General features: G+C 42.1%; 1 long non-coding RNA gene across 1 annotated transcript in view; it reads left to right on the top strand.

Moving 5' to 3' along the window:
• The window catches only part of LOC135110293 (uncharacterized), a 107,264-nt gene extending 97,520 nt beyond the window's left edge, over positions 1–9,744 (top strand). The window contains exons 3-4 of the long non-coding RNA XR_010273177.1: positions 6,515–6,710; positions 7,687–9,744. This is a non-coding gene — a long non-coding RNA (uncharacterized LOC135110293). The remainder of the gene's footprint in view (positions 1–6,514; positions 6,711–7,686) is intronic.
• The last annotated feature ends 6,403 nt before the right edge of the window (positions 9,745–16,147 follow it).

Below are 16,147 nucleotides of genomic sequence, written 5' to 3'. Positions count from 1 at the left end.
ATGTATATGTATGAATGTCTTTGTCTCATTAGAAAATCACAGCTGATGAGAGGGTCTGAAGGATGTCTTTGAAGGGCACGAAGGGTGCAACAAGGGTGATGTAGGGAAGGTGCTCAGGTTTAGTGATCAGGGGAAGACGAAAAGTGACGGACAGATTCAAGCTTGACAAAGTTGGATTTATAAATGAGACAGGAGAAAATTTGTTCCAAATAGCGGCAGGTAGAAAAGATTGAGTAATGAGGCTGGTAGTGCAGAGTCAATAGGAAACTGAGAGAAAATTAGATCAATTTGCGAATAGGGAAAATAGGTGGATGTAGGTATGTTTGTTTGACGCTATACGGACTGCCGCGTGGAGGATTACCGGCTTCTTGCTGCATATGTTGATGTATCGCTCTCTCTCTCTCTCTCTCTCTCTCTCTCTCTCTCTCTCTCTCAAGGAAAAAAAAAACTATCTTCTATATTCCGGTGGGTAATTATGTCCTTGAGCCTCTTGTTCTTTGTGGTGTGAGGGTGTTCATTCACTCCTGGCGTCACCACCGTAGCAAGAGGGCGCGGCTGTCACCACAGATACTGAAGCTCGGTGGTCATCACTGCCCCAGACACACCGCCCCCAGTGAAGTGTACACAGCGGGCACCACACACGCGCCCAACACTTCCTTCCACGCCACTTGTTGGAATTATTCATGTATTCATTCATTGTTTCTGCGAGTAATTAAGTTTTTACATAGTATTTATATATTCATGCTTTTGTTTGTCTATTTATTTATGTATTTATTTATTTATTTATTGCATCACAGCTTTTTTCATCATTTCATCATGTTTTTTTCCTTGTCATTTTTTCAATTGTTTTTGCGTTCTTTGTCATGACAATTTTCACTACTTCATTCGTATTTATGTATTATTCTCTTTTACTGTACCAATCACTGTTACATCTGATTTATTAATTCATTTTCATATGTAGTATGTATGTATGTATGTATGCATGCATGCATGTATGTATTGATTTAAATTTACATTCCTCCAACTTCCTTTCTTTTTTTATTCTTTTTTTTTTTTTTTTCTTTACAGTATTACAACCATGCATTAGCTTATAGATTTATTTATTTGGCATTACCTTGGCATGCCTTTTATGCATTAGTTTCTCCACTGCTGCATTCACGAGCTGATTTATTCATGAGGAAATACTTCTTCGCGGCGCGAGTGACATGCAGTACGTACATTGCGGGCTTTGGTTCTTTAGATCACATCCGTGCCTTTGTTGGCGTGTTTGATGCATTGGCGCGGCGGTGCTTAACCTTGGCCTGCGCCACGCCGGGGAGCCACACTCAGTACCTGCGAGATTTGCTTCCGGGAACCATTTTTCGGAAGTCTATGTGAGTACGAGTATATGCGCTCGCTGTGATGACGGCCGGCTGTACCTCCGAAACTACCCACAGGGTATTTTCTGAAATATTCTTATTGTGATTCCTACACAAAGTTAACATTTTATGAGTTATTAAATTCAACTCAACCTAACCTGTAACTCTAACTAGTCTAAACCAGTCTAGCGTCTTCAAGAGTGATTGGCACTACTCTTCCAGACTTCGAAAATATGCTTCCGGGAATGTGTTTGAGGAAGGTGCAGTGTAGTATGTTAGGCCAATTTGGTTACATATTAAACTTCACTATTGACTTTTCTGAACTTTGTTGCTCATATTCGTAACTGTTTGTGGCTCTTTCAAGGACTACTTCCAAAGACAACAGAGATAAATGACTTGTTACGTCCTCGTGGGTGTTTTCCCATTAATGACTTAAGGTCCTTCTTTCATCATCATTAGTGTCCTAAATTCACTCTCGAAATCCCTGATAACATCCACCAGAGCCTGCTTAAGATAGACGAGGTGAGGCGCCAGACTGTTTCAAAATAGGGTCTTACGTTCGTAGTGGTGGGCAGTGAAGGCCGCCTAGACCCACTCAGGCCCTGGCGATCACGTGTGGCCTGCCTAGCAACGTGTCGACCTCGCGTGCTGCTTTACCTCGTGTTCTGTGAAGAGTTCGCTCCTTTGACAGATGGCCAGATGGAAGGTGGCCTCTCTCGGGTTCGATATTGATAAGGTTAGACTAAGAAAAGATAGGAAGCAATTGGTTCTCAAATAGGAAAGTGGATGATTGGAATAAACCCTGGTTGTCTGATTGTTAGTACCGGGTCAGTGAGGAGCTTTGGAAGATTAGATAAATTTATTGACTGGTATGACGGGTGGCTACAGGCAGACATGTTTCACGCAGGGACTGTTGTATTGTAGCTTCCATAATACTGATTGGTTATGACCCTTTGTTCTTTTGCACAGTGTGCCTTCACGTCAATTCCAGTGTTTCCATGTTTCTATGTTCTCCAAAGCTTGGCACGACATCTTTATTCTATCGCATTTTTTATTGCCTAGTTTTGCCTTCCATTGGCGCCTTTGATGCTTTACAAATGAATATAAAACAGCAGTAGATTCCTGTGCTCTAAGCAGGATGTTATGTCTGGCTGCCTTGCCGCATACTAACTATTGTATAAGAGAGAGAGAGAGAGAGAGAGAGAGAGAGAGAGAGAGAGAGAGAGAGAGAGAGAGAGAGAGAGAGAGAGAGAGAGAGAGAGAGAGAGAGAGAGAGAGAGAGAGAGAGAGAGAGAGAGAGAGAGAGAGAGAGAGAGAGCTGCAACATAAAGGAAGGGGAACGTGTAATCTACGGCTGGTATTATTTGTGGGCGAAGGTACAAATGCTTTTATGGTAATTTGTTGTGTGTACAGAATAGGTTGAGGCGCGGTGTTTGTTTGTATGTTTGGAGGATTAATAAAATACTTGTAGGTGGGTGGTGGAGGGAATAGAGGCTGAAGAGTGGACGGTTTATTCCCGTGTTCCCTTCACCTTCCACCCAACGCGTCGCGGTGTCCTCACTGGAATGCAACAGTGTGAGGGAATGTGGCATGAAACGGAAGTACTTAATGACGTTTCAGGTCTTGCATTCTTCAGTGTAAGAGAAATAGTATCTCTGCTTTTCAGCCCGTGTTTCCTCCCACAGCCACACTCCACCCACGTCCTCAGAATAAAATTACTGTTCAGACTATTTACTACTTAGTGTATGGTGGTGTAGCCTGTGCAGCCTCTGTGACAACATTGTAGTGCAGAACAACATTAACCTGACCTTTAAGAATACTGGACTGCTGTCCTTGCATCAGTACGGGAAAGGTTCAGATTAATTGATTTCAAGACTCTGCACCAACAAAATCAATCATTCAGTCAATTCTAACCTTTAGTGAGCGCATCCCCTGTACTTAGGAAGAGGAATCGTATTAGAGGATAAGAAAATAAGCAAAGGTACGAGCCAGGAGGTCCACGCGCAGCACTCTCTCTATAAAACATACGTACCCAAGAGTGGATTTACTCGTAGTTGTCATCCTTATCCAGAAGTCCATGTAATCATTCAAAACTCCCATCGACTCTGCATTAACAACGTGATTACTGAATTTGTTCCAGTCTTGTAGCAGTCTCTGAGAACCAATTTCTTATCTCTTTGAAACAAAATGCTATCAAGCTTGAACCCTCTACTTCTGGTCCGATTCTGTGCACTAAGCATAAGATTTTGTTTATGTCATTTTTGCTACATACCTTATTCCTCTTTAATACCTCTATTAGATTTCCTCGTAATCTAAGCCTCTGTAACTAATGTAAATTCAAAAGCTTTAGTCTAGTCTCGTAAAGAATATTTCGCATCCTTTTCATCTTATTAGTTATTCTTTTCTGTACTGCCTGGAACAAAGCTGCGTATATCATTCTGTGACGCGGGACCAGATTAGAAGCTACGAGAATTGTGTGAATATTGGAGAAGTGTGTGAATATTGGAGTGGCTGCTTGCGCGTTAAGGAACGATGAGACGAAATGGATTTACTGCAGAGGAACAGTACAGCACAGGACAGATCGTACACTCCATTGCGCACGAAAGTGATAACGTATGCCGGAGCCTTCCACTGTGCTGGTATTGTTCCTGTACCGATGCTTTATGTAGAGGAGTGTAATAAGACCTCATGATATGCTGCTGCTTTGGTTTCCTTTGTAACAGTGTGTTGTAGGTTTGGTAAATAGTTGATTAATCTACCACATTGATTTCTACTGCATTTAGCGCTTTCTTTCAGTCTTAAGGCCTCTGATCTGTTGAGAGTTAGTCAGTTATCAGAGGACCCGAGATGGAGGCAAACACTCAGTACGTACAGTGGAAGTGGGTGTGGCTGGTTAATTGACTTTTGATGTGACTGTACCAGCACAGCACATCCATACCGCAGCGTCACACAACACTAGAAATGTTCAGCACCGTCATTACTACATATGGAAGACTTGGTATGAATGTGTCGTACTTTGAAGTAACGTAAAAAAATTTTAAAGTTGCAATGAAAGACAGAAAATTTAAGGAGAAAATAAAGATAGCAAAGAGTATAGACATATATACTGATACTGAGTATTGATTATATAAGAACTTGTAGAAAATTAGTAAAGAAAGAGAAAAAAAAAGGGAGAGATATTGAAGAAAAGGTAATCAAGATAGTTTATGGAAAGAAAATTTTACATAAAAGAAAGCAAACACATGTTTCGTCAGTAGATAATACAACTGATTCCACATAACGGTGATATATTTATTACAATCACAACTGTAAAGTCATCCGTTATATGAAAATATACTACCTTTCTTCACTAGCTGGGGATCGTTTTGGCTTTCTCTTTAGGGATTATTACCTCAGTGGGCTGTTTTTTTCTTCCTTTTTTGTTGTGCCAGGCCAGTGACCCTCTTGCATGAAAAGAGAAAAGGTGGGATGATGTTAAATGTTAGACAATACATTTAATTGAGTGTAAGGGACACTCACCTACAAATGACGTAAGTAGTGATGCCAAGCTGCAGAAAATTATAAAAAAAAAGGCAGTTCTGGCCAACACACTCATCCCATCACCCGCCCCCCCGCTCCTCTTGGTCAGTGCGGGGGTCCTTATGTAAAGCAGCCCATATACTCATTTCTATAATTCGTAGACACGAAATTTCTTGGATTTCGTTACCTCACTTCTTAAGGCGACCGTATTATTGGGAAAACTTTAACCTGGTATAAGAAGTGAGGAAAAAAAAAAAAAAAAAGAAAAAGGTGAATTATTTTGACATCATAGAGAAGTGTTCATTCTCTGGTGAAAAAAAAAAAAAACGTATTATCAGGAAAATTCTAACCTGGTATAGTAAATGCATAAAAAAAATGTTGAACTACTCGTATTTTGACAGAAAACTTAATCTTCTGGAAAAAAACTCTCTCTCTCTCTCTCTCTCTCTCTCTCTCTCTCTCTCTCTCAGATCGGAGCGTCAGAAGCAGGAGAACCATCAAGCCTTGTCGTGGTAATGCCTGGCCCGTGCTGCCGGTGTGAGGGACGCAGGGCGGGGGCTGGGAGGCGGGGAGTGGGGGGCGGCAGTAATGTGGTTCGGGAAAGACTTGCTGACTTACAAGAATTACTGGTAAAAAAAATGTGACGACGAAAAGCCACAAGCCAGATTCCTTGGATTTTCCTCCTGTCATCCGGTTACCGCTTACACCACCCATAAGTCTTGTGTGTGTGTGTGTGTGTGTGTTTTGCTTCGGGGAACATGGAGTATACAAGTGTGAGTCCCGAAGACATGTCCACCCCGCTTCCCGAAAGTGTCCACCACAACACACTGGCTGGCGTGGGTGTTGTTGTTGTTGTTGTTGTTGTCACCATTGTTACTACTACTACTACTACTACTACTACTACTACTACTACTACTACTGCTACTGCTACTACCACCTCCACCACCGTCATCTGTATCACAGCAGCTTCACCTTCGTAGTGTGGTGTAGTGAGGAGCGTTTCTCCCATACCTACAGGACTGGACCCCATGATGCGCGCGCGTGTGTGTGTGTGTGTGTGTGTGTGTGTGTGTGTGTGTGTGTGTGGGAGGGTGAACTTCCTACCTTTACTTGAATACTTGCTGATATATCTGTTGACAAATAGATCCATTATTATTATTATTATTATTATTATTATTATTATTATTATTATTATTATTATTATTATTATTATTATTATTATTATTTTGTTTTGTTGTTGTTACCATTATTATTATTGGTGTCATTGTTCTAACTATTTAAAAACGTTATTGTGATTTATTGCCCCGCGCTGCTTGTGTCTGGTTTGTATGTTTATTTGTTAATTTATTGATTGATTTATGTAACAATTCGTTGACGCTATTAGTATTTTTTTTTTTACATGTTTCCCGCCGTTGATGGTGTGTGTGTGTGTGTGTGTGTGTGTGTGTGTGTGTGTGTGTGTGTGTGTGTGTGTGTGTGTGTGTAATTAATGGGCGAGAATTGGATGAGTGGGCGACGAATTGAACGATGCGCTGCTACCATATCACACACACACACACACACACACACACACACACACACACACACACACACACACACACCACCCTCACTCTCACCCTCACTCCCTCCATCCCCAGGCGAGGCACCATGGGCGCAGGGCGGGGGTGGAGGCGTCATGACGAACCTGAATTACAGCCACGCATGCCCACGGGTCTGCCAGCACGCCCTACACCCATACACCCTTTAATACACTCCTGTGACCACGATAGGGAGAGGAGTCATCACCACCACCACCACCACCACCACCACCTGTAATCAACGGCCACTACACAGGTGAGGTTAATTAAGGCGGTGCTGTGAGGCGGTGATCACGTTGGGCTATTGCTTTATAACCACCAATTAAGCACCAGCTGGCCGGACCCACAGGCTTGTTATCAGGTGGTCAGTTGGTCACAGCCCCGTCGCCACCACTGCCGCTGCCGCCGCTGCTGTCGTGCTGTAATTGTGCAGTGGTGTGTTCTATAATAGTGTGCGTGGGAGGGTTTTATTCCAGGTGTATTGCCATTAATTGCTCTTACCTGACCCTGTTACGTGAGCTGCTTCGTTATGGTTTGTTTGTTATGCAGCGATTTGTTTTGTTCTGCTCTTGTTTTGTGGTCTACCACGTGTTTTGTCTTTTTTGTACGGGATTTGTGTTGTGTTAACGAGCGTAGTACATAGCCTGTAGTACTTACTCTTCCTGCGCTTAACTGGCTTGTGTGTGTGTGTGTGTGTGTGTGTGTGTGTGTGTGTGTGTGTGTGAGGGGGAGGGGGCAGGACACACACACACACACACACACACACACACAGTAAGTAAATAAGTTTATTGACCACAGTTCCACTGATACACAAACTCTTTTGCAATACACCATATGCTATAATGTAATTTCCACATAAGAGACTTAAAAATTATGGTCCATATTATCAACATAGCAATGAAACAATGCCTCTGAAAACTTCGGATGAAAGTTTGAAAGTAAAATCCTGTATAAAGATTTAACCACAAAAAATATTACATGAACAATAAATAAAGGCTCAACACGTCACACCTTGTACATTATAACTAATTCAAAATATAAAAGCAACCACAGTTTGAGAAGTATGAATGTGTACCGTAAAAAATAATCAAACGTAAAAGAAAAAAAAATATCAACACTACAATTAAAACATTAATAATCTTAGGAAAAAAAATACAATAGTAATAATAAAAGAAAAGATCAATTTAAACATTATTGAAGACAAGACAATACTCAGTACAATTTCTCAGCAGCAGAGTGCTGACCATCACCACCAGTCACCTGACGCCACGTGGTAAAGTTACAAGCTGTACGTGTGTCACGCGTCACCGGCAGGACTCCACCAGACGTGGCTCCATCTGCACGGCGCGGCACGGCACGGCACGGACACAGCCACTCCGCCGCCTCCAGACGTGGCCGCCCACGCCGATTCCAGTGGCCCGTTTCAATCGCTGAGTTGTGACCGATGTCCCGTAGCAGACTAAGTGCAGTGCGGTGTATTTCATTAATATTACCACGGCACTGATACAGTGAGTGACAGAGAGGGAAGGATTTAATGCTGTGTAGCACAGCCTTCTTGATAAGGTGGAATGAATAATGGATCGCTTGAAAGATTCAATACCAATTGAGAAATCATCAATGGAATTGTCTATCAAATCATGTCAATGTGTACGTACCTGTCAGCGTGCTGCCCTCCAAGATCAGCCTGAAGGCGTGCGCCCGTGGGTGATGGGGCCTTGCGCGCCTCTCCCTACACACTCATGTTTTTTTTCTGCTTTGTTGGTATCAGGGACTTCAGTGGCGGGAACCCAAGCTTCGCGTAACACAGCTCTGCACACGTCGTTATGCGAACTCTCACAGCTGTGTGATGCTCCAGACAGGTCTTAGAATCCCACTGCAGCAAGACTGAGCCGTACAAGACTGATGGCATCAAGGTTGCTTCAAGCATTTTTCTTTAAATAAAAAGGAATGTCAATATTATTATTCCAGAAAGAAAAACAAACTTAAGGGTGTGGCACGTCGTGGCGTGGTTGTAGGCGTGGGCGGCGATGGCAGATGACAACTTGCCGTCACTTGTAGGAACATTTCCTTGACACACGTGCTTGCTGCACCACTCCACCACCATCTGGCCTTCCAGGAGCGGCTCACGCTCTCTCTCCGAGGCTTGGATTGCAAAAAAATCTTAGTTTTGTTGTTATTTACAACCCTACCGCTGTCTGTATAAAACTGATGTAGCAGTGCAAGCTTATGTTCCGTCCCGCGGCGCGTCGTGGCGAGGAGAGCGGCACCTTCCACAAGGACGAGCAGATGCAGCCAATCCAAAATTCCGTCTGGAACACAACCAGACTTTATCAGATTTATCATATTATTTACCAAATTAACGAACAGTACACAGATGTTGGGGACCCTTGCCTGGCGCTGATCTTTTCCTCTACGAGTGCTGCACCAATCACACTCAGTCACACGTGCGACCTGCGCACCATTTCACGCAACACACGAGCGAGGCACACGCTCATGGGCCATCGACAAATCGACGAAGCATGCATATAGTTTGCATTTTTTTTCTTAAGGGCGACACTCCAATTAAGTCTCAACGTGACGTGCTGAGTGTAGCTCCTGTCCTGTTTGCTTCCAGCCTGCTCCATGCGTGGGGTGAACCACAGACTCAAGCGAGTTGGCAGCACCATGTCAGACAGCTTCGCCAAAGCATTGATGATATTCATACCACGATAATTCTTAGTTAGCGATCACTTGCCTTTCTTAAATATGATGACCATACGTGCCCCCTGCCTGTGGTAAGAGTCGAAGGAAAGTAGTCTTTAACGACTCAAGCATGAAGTTTATCCATTGGGCTGCTAACAATTTTATTACTCCTGGCCTTACACCGTCGGGGCCGCAAGCCTCACCTTGCTCTAGTTGATGAGTCTCCGTTATTAATTAACATAATGTGATATCACCATCAAGAACTGGTATACTAGTTGCAAACACACACACACACACACACACAAACCGTGCTTCCCCGCACACCCATCGCCGCCCATAGTGATGCCCAGCCTCGGGAGTTCCCCCAGCCTCCAGGGCTTTCCTCCCGACGCTCCGTGCCTTCACCCTTACCTGCAGCACTGAGCCTTGTCTGGGAGGCGCCACACACCACCAAGCTCATATAATTTCTTTCAGTTTTCATTGTAAAACACTGCCACTTGTCACTGTATTCCCCCACACTCCGTAACCACTAAGAACCTATTAGTATTAACATGTTTATTTTCAGTCTCGCGACTGCAACATTAATAACCCGTTTATTAGTATTGTTATTATTATTTTTATTGTCAAACAAAAGAACACACACACACACACACACACACACACACACACACACACACACAGGTGAAGCAGCTTAGAGAGGCTTTGGTTTCATAGTAACTTCGATGAATAAGCTCGTCTTCCTCCTTCTCCTCCTCCTCCTCCTCCTCCTCCTCCTCCTCCTCCTCCGCTAAGTGCCCTTCTCTTGGACGCTTCAGATTGACATCCTGGACGCAGGAAGAAGGTAATCCACAGACTCTGGGAAGATAATGACCATGGCCTCCCTTCACCCGGTACTCTTAACCTTCATGTACCTTTGTTGACCCTTCCTTAACACAGCTCTCTTATTGTACCTTAAGTAGTCTTTCCTGGTGGACCCTCCCCTCCTTTATCTTTGAAGGTGCTTTGGTAAACCTTTATCGCGAGTACCCTTCTCATTGAGCTTTCTTTCCTGAGCCCTTTTCTTCTGTCTACCCGGAGTGTACATTAAGTTTAGCGTGTGTAAGGTTTATTTTCTGTTTTATTTCCTGTGAAGTACGCGGCGCCATGTCACTTCGTTGATGCGTCAAAATTTTAGCTCAGTGATCCCTGATTTGGTATATTTTGCATTACGTTTTCTTCCAGGTTTCGTTTTCTTTGTGGAGTATTTTCAATCAGTGAGTCAATCGATCAATAAATTAATTTCTATTTTCGTGCTTAAAATTAGATGGTGTGTTTTTTATTTACGTCTTTTGGTGATTCTCTTCCTCTGCTGGGTGACATTTAGCGCTGCTGCTTCTGGTTTCTTTCCGCGTTAGTGTTTAAAAATAGATGGTTCGTTTGTTCCTTTGTTCCTGTGTTTCGGTGTCTTGTGTCTCGGTGAGTCTGAATTCCTTCGCCACAGTGCAGGGAACACTTCACCAACGCGTGACATTTAACACTCCTTTCTTTTTTTTTCCCTTCTATTTTTTCTGTACTATATTTTCTTTCCGTCGTTATGTTTTCAGCAAGTTAGTCTTTTAATTCTTTTTTGTCTTGGTCTGTCTTGTCTTGTCCTGTCATGTCTTGTCCTCTGTAGGAATTTAGCGTTAGTTTGGTACGCATTCCAGGAACAGGTGACATTTAAAGTCTCTCTCTCTCTCTCTCTCTCTCTCTCTCTCTCTCTCTCTCTCTCTCTCTCTCTCTCTCTCTCTCTCTCTCTCTCTCTCTCTCTCTCTCTCTCTCTCTCTCTCTCTTCATAGCGTTTTGTCGCCGTGTTTGTGTTGACAGTAAATGACGTGTTTGCCGCAGTGTCTTGAGGGCCGCCGCGCCTGCTTCAAGGGAACACTCAGGTACAGGCGACACTCTTTGCTGGCTTCATCTCATACATTTACTCCCATTTTACGTTCCATTTCTTTCCGCGGTTGTGTTCGGAATGCAGTGGTTTGTTTGGTCTTGTCCCTCGTGGCTGTCACTCCCCCTTAGGTGATGTAACTCTTCAGGAGCACATTAGCGTGTCTGGTTCGCTTCTGTGTTGCCTGTGTTATCTGTACACGTAAAAACTGCTCTTCAGGTGATGCAACTCTTCGGGGACAGATTGTCTTTAAGTGTCTCTCTTGTTTCTGTGTTACCTGTCTTACCTATGCACGTGAAAACAGCTGGAGTGATGAGGGAAGGAAGGAAGTTAATTATCCTCTTGCTTCTGTGTTACCTGCTTCACCTGTGTTACCTGTGTACATAATAACTGGAGGAGTAATAAGAAAAGGCGTTAATTATCCCTTTGTTTCTGTGTTACTTGTGTTACCGCTCCTACCTGTGTTACCTGTACACGTAAAAACTGGAGGAGTGATGAGGAAAGTCGTTAATTATCCACCTGCCCGAGCGGCCCCGTGATCCATGATGTCCTGACGTGGCTAATGACCGCCTGGCTGCCTAACAAGCTCACTCATTACCAGAGTACCTGTGTAATTGATTACCTAATTAGATATATATCTAAATACTTACTGACTCATTAACCAACTCATTAACTAATTAGGTCACTAGATAACTTTGCGAAGTGCTATGAAAATGGAGTTAATTATATGAATAGGTGACTGTTGATTACTGCCACAGCAAGCAACTATTAAACTAGGAGAGTAACACGTACTATCTAAGTAAATATTACCTGAGTAAGCAAGTAACTATTTAACGAGAAGAGTAACTTGTATTGGCCAGATAAACATTAAGTAATTGCGTATCTACTGAGTGAGTGAATCAAGGAAATAATGGCATAGGGAAAAATGAGATACAAAAAACATAGTATATAGAGAAAATAGTTGAAAAAACGTGGTGCAGGAAAAGAATGTTAAAATTATGATACAGAAAAAAAAGAGTACAAAAACATGGTGCTGGTGGAAAAAAAGATGCAGAATTTATTATATAGGCAATAAAAGAGTATAAAAATTACGATACAGGAAAAAGAATATAGAAATTGTGATGCAGAAAAAAAAGATCACAAAAAGCATAGCACAGAAAAAAAAAAAACATGGCAAGGGAAAAACAAATATGGCACCGAAAAAAAAAATAGTATGAAAAGCACTGGAAAGAAAAAAAAAAAAGTATGGCAGTGGAAAACTTAATCCTGCTCAGGCTAATCTAATCAGCGGTGTGACATGCCAACGTTTCGGTGCGCGCCTTTTATTTCACCCCCCCTACTCCACTTTGTGACGTTTTTCAGTGACGTTTTTTAATCTATCTTTTCTACTTATATATATATATATATATATATATATATATATATATATATATATATATATATATATATATATATATATATATATATATATATATATATATATATATATATATATATATATATATATATATTTTTTTTCCCTGCACCGTTTATTCCCGCGTTTCCCAGATACTGTTTACGAGTACCTGGTCAATAACTGCATAACTGACTGACTAACCAGCAATGAACAATGTATAACTAACCATGCAACAAACTAACTAATAACAATGATGAACTTAGTGGCTGATGAATAATGTAATAACAGACTAACTACGCATTGAACTAACGAGCTAATTAACGAATAATTTGGCCAATAACATAATTACGTCACGAATTAGCCACAATTAACGCGGCACAACTAAACCAGCCATTAAACCTCCATAATGTACATTGCCTCTCAGCCCTTCCCTTTCCGCTTGTTTCTCCCCTCCCCCCCCTCCCCCCAAGCCTCTTAACGCCATGCTCCTCCTCCTCCTCCTCCTCCTCCTCCTCCTCCTCCTCCTCCTCCTCCTCCTCCTCCTCCTCCTCCTCCTCCTCCTCCTACTACTACTACTACTACTGTCTAATGGCTTCTTGCAGCTATTCTTATTTTCTTATGTTCCTATGTTAACACCACCACAACGATAATAATAATAATAATAACAACTACCACCACCACCACCACCACCACCACCACCACCCAGGGCTGTCAATACCTCTCCGCCTCCTGTATGTGTGAGTCACCATTATCACACAGTACGTAGTGACAGTGAACTTAGTGCTGACTGCTCCCCCCCTCCCACTCCCGCTCTCCTCTTCCCCCCCCTCCTCCAAGTGTCCCGTCGAGATCCCAAATACAGTCGATATTGGTGTGTGCGTGGTGTGTCTGGGCGCAGTGTACGTGTGTGTGTGTGTGTGTGTGTGTGTGTACGTTATTGCTGTTATTATTATCATTATTATTATTTTTATTATTATTATCATTATTATTATTATTATTATTATTATTATTATTATTATTATTATTATTATTATTATTATTATTATTATTAATATTATTATTATTACTATTATTATTATTATTGATTTTCATTTGTTCTTGATTCTTTTAATTTCTTATTTCTTGCTGTTTTTGTTTTTGTTGGTTTTTCTTTTCATATTTTCCTTGTTGGTATCTTCATTTTCTTTTTCTTCCTTTCTTCCTATCTCCTCCTCCTCCTCATGATGTTGATAATAATAATAACAACAACAACAACAACAACAACAACAACAACAACAACAACAACAATAATACAGTATGAACATCCAATTGTATAACAGTTTAAAGTTTAATGTATTGTGCTGAAATAAACTTTGTTGTATATACCACTATGTTATATGTGTAGGAGAGAGAGAGAGAGAGAGAGAGAGAGAGAGAGAGAGAGAGAGAGAGAGAGAGAGAGAGAGAGAGAGAGAGAGAGAGAGAGAGAGAGAGAGAGAATCAGTCAGTCAGTCAGTCAGTCAGTCAGTCAGTTATTCCGTTGCTTATTTTTTCAGTATGTCAGTAATGCAGCCATTCAATCATTCAATCTGTCAGTCAGCCAACCAGTCAGTTAGTCTGTCAGTTAGTCAGTCAGTCAGTCAACCTGTCAGTCAGTCAGTCTGCGAGTCAATCAATTAGCCTTTAAGTCATTCAGCCAGTCAGCTAACAGTCGGTTACCCAATTGGGCACTTAATCAGCCAGTCAGCCAGCCAGTCATTCATTCATTCATTCATTCATTCATGCATTCATTCAGTCAGTCAGTCAGTCAGTCAGTTAGTCAGTCAGTCAGTGAGGACCTTATGTGAGCCGCCGCAGCCCACCACCACCACCACCACCACCACCGCTGCCCCAACACGGCACCTTCCCTCACCCATTGAAAAGTTAGGGAATTTTTAAATATTTTCAAGGTCAGTGCGCGGTGATGGCATTATGTGGTGCGTCTGTGAATCTGGAATGCTGTCAGGAAGCTCAGAGAGGGCGAGTCAGGAAATCTTGTCGTGAGTGAGAGGGAAAGAAAAAAAAAAAAGAAAAAAAGGAAGCGTCTGGTGAATATTTCTTATTTTTTATTTGAAGACTAATTTTGCCCAACAATTTACTCTTCCATCTGATTTGACCTATAAAAAGAAAAGTCTTCCATCTCATACTGTGTTTGAGATAGTGTCGCTTATCACAAAGAAACCTCGTGAGGGTCAACAGATGTGCTGCTATTTTTTCTTCCTTTATGTTCACTTCCTTATCTCCTGTGACATCATATTTCTCCCAGTGAGTGCCGGGTCCGAAGGTCAACTGTCTCATAAATCTACATTTCCTTGGCGTGGTGAGGCTGTTTGGCGTGAAAAAAGTTAACTGTTATTACCGCAAGGACACGCCTTTGCTTCCTTACGTCCACCGCGCTCTGTCAACTCTGGCGCTGTAATCTGGCTGCCTCGGGACACGCGATCATGGTAACACTGTCCAGGGCGATGCTGTCACCCGATGATTGATAGACGGGTTGATGATGTCCCGTCTGTCTTAAAAATGAAAGAAACTGATTTTATATTCTTACCTAAAACCTTTATTTACTACTTCCGGTCTGTTTGAAAAATGAGCGAAGCTGAGTTTTTATATTCTTATCTGAAACCTTTATTTAACAGCTCCGGTCTGTTATAGAAATGAAGGAAACTGACTTTTTATATTCTTGTCCTAAAACCTTTGTTTACTAGTTCCTGTCTGTTTTAAAAATGAAGGAAACTGACTTTATATTCTTATCTAAACCTTTATTCACTCGACACCGGCCTGTGCATGTAGAAATCCTCACAAATCTTACAAATAGCTCAAGGTTTTGGTCGGATTTCAGTGTCAGTTTGCCACTCATTTGTACATGGAGCGTGAATGGCTGAGGCAGGGGGCCGGTGAGCGCCTCGGCCAGACAGGGTATCGCAAGGTGTCTCGTGTTCGCGTGTCCCCTGCTGGTGGAATTACTTCGCCAGCCAGGGCGTGATGGAGTGCTCGTCCCTTGTGTTCACCGCGGCGCTGCGGCGGATCCACTGCCGACGTGTGTGGAATGAATCACATTTTCCCATGATAGTGATGAGTGGCGTGAAATAGGTAAAAATTATTGCTTGTACATTCTCTTTCTCTCCCTTTTCCTCATTGCATGTACATAGTTATCATATATTCGCCTTAATGTAATAAGCTTGCAGGCCAACCTTGTCCAGCAGTTTACAGTTTCCTATAAAACAGTGACAGTGTTTGGTGTAAAATGTATGATATTACCACCTCTCCCTCTCTCGCCCTCTCTCTGTTTCTCTTTTAACTTCCTCCCATACAGTCATCTAATGTTCACGCCATATAATAGTAACTTTGAAAGCCAACTTTTCTGATACTTTAGTATTACTTTGAATTAACGACGCTGTATTATGTGAGAGGGAAAATATTATAGAAAACGACCTCTCTCTCTGCTTCCTTACATGCAATGGCGGCAAGACACGATAGTTTTATCATGTGCCTTAATATATTTTGGCATTTCTACTTCAGTGTGAAAAAAAAAAAGATTACAAGAGCACTCCGTTTCTTCCTTACATTTATTTATACCGGCACAAGATAGGGTTAGAAATATGCCTCAGTAATTTTCCGTATTTCCACTTCAATATTTTAGTGAGGAAAACTTAACCTAGGTCATGCAAGGTTAGGGAATTTGGCGAAC

This window comes from Scylla paramamosain, chromosome 20, assembly GCF_035594125.1.
Source record: "Scylla paramamosain isolate STU-SP2022 chromosome 20, ASM3559412v1, whole genome shotgun sequence".
NCBI lineage: Eukaryota > Metazoa > Arthropoda > Malacostraca > Decapoda > Portunidae > Scylla > Scylla paramamosain.
This window is presented reverse-complemented; position numbering and strand designations above follow the sequence as displayed.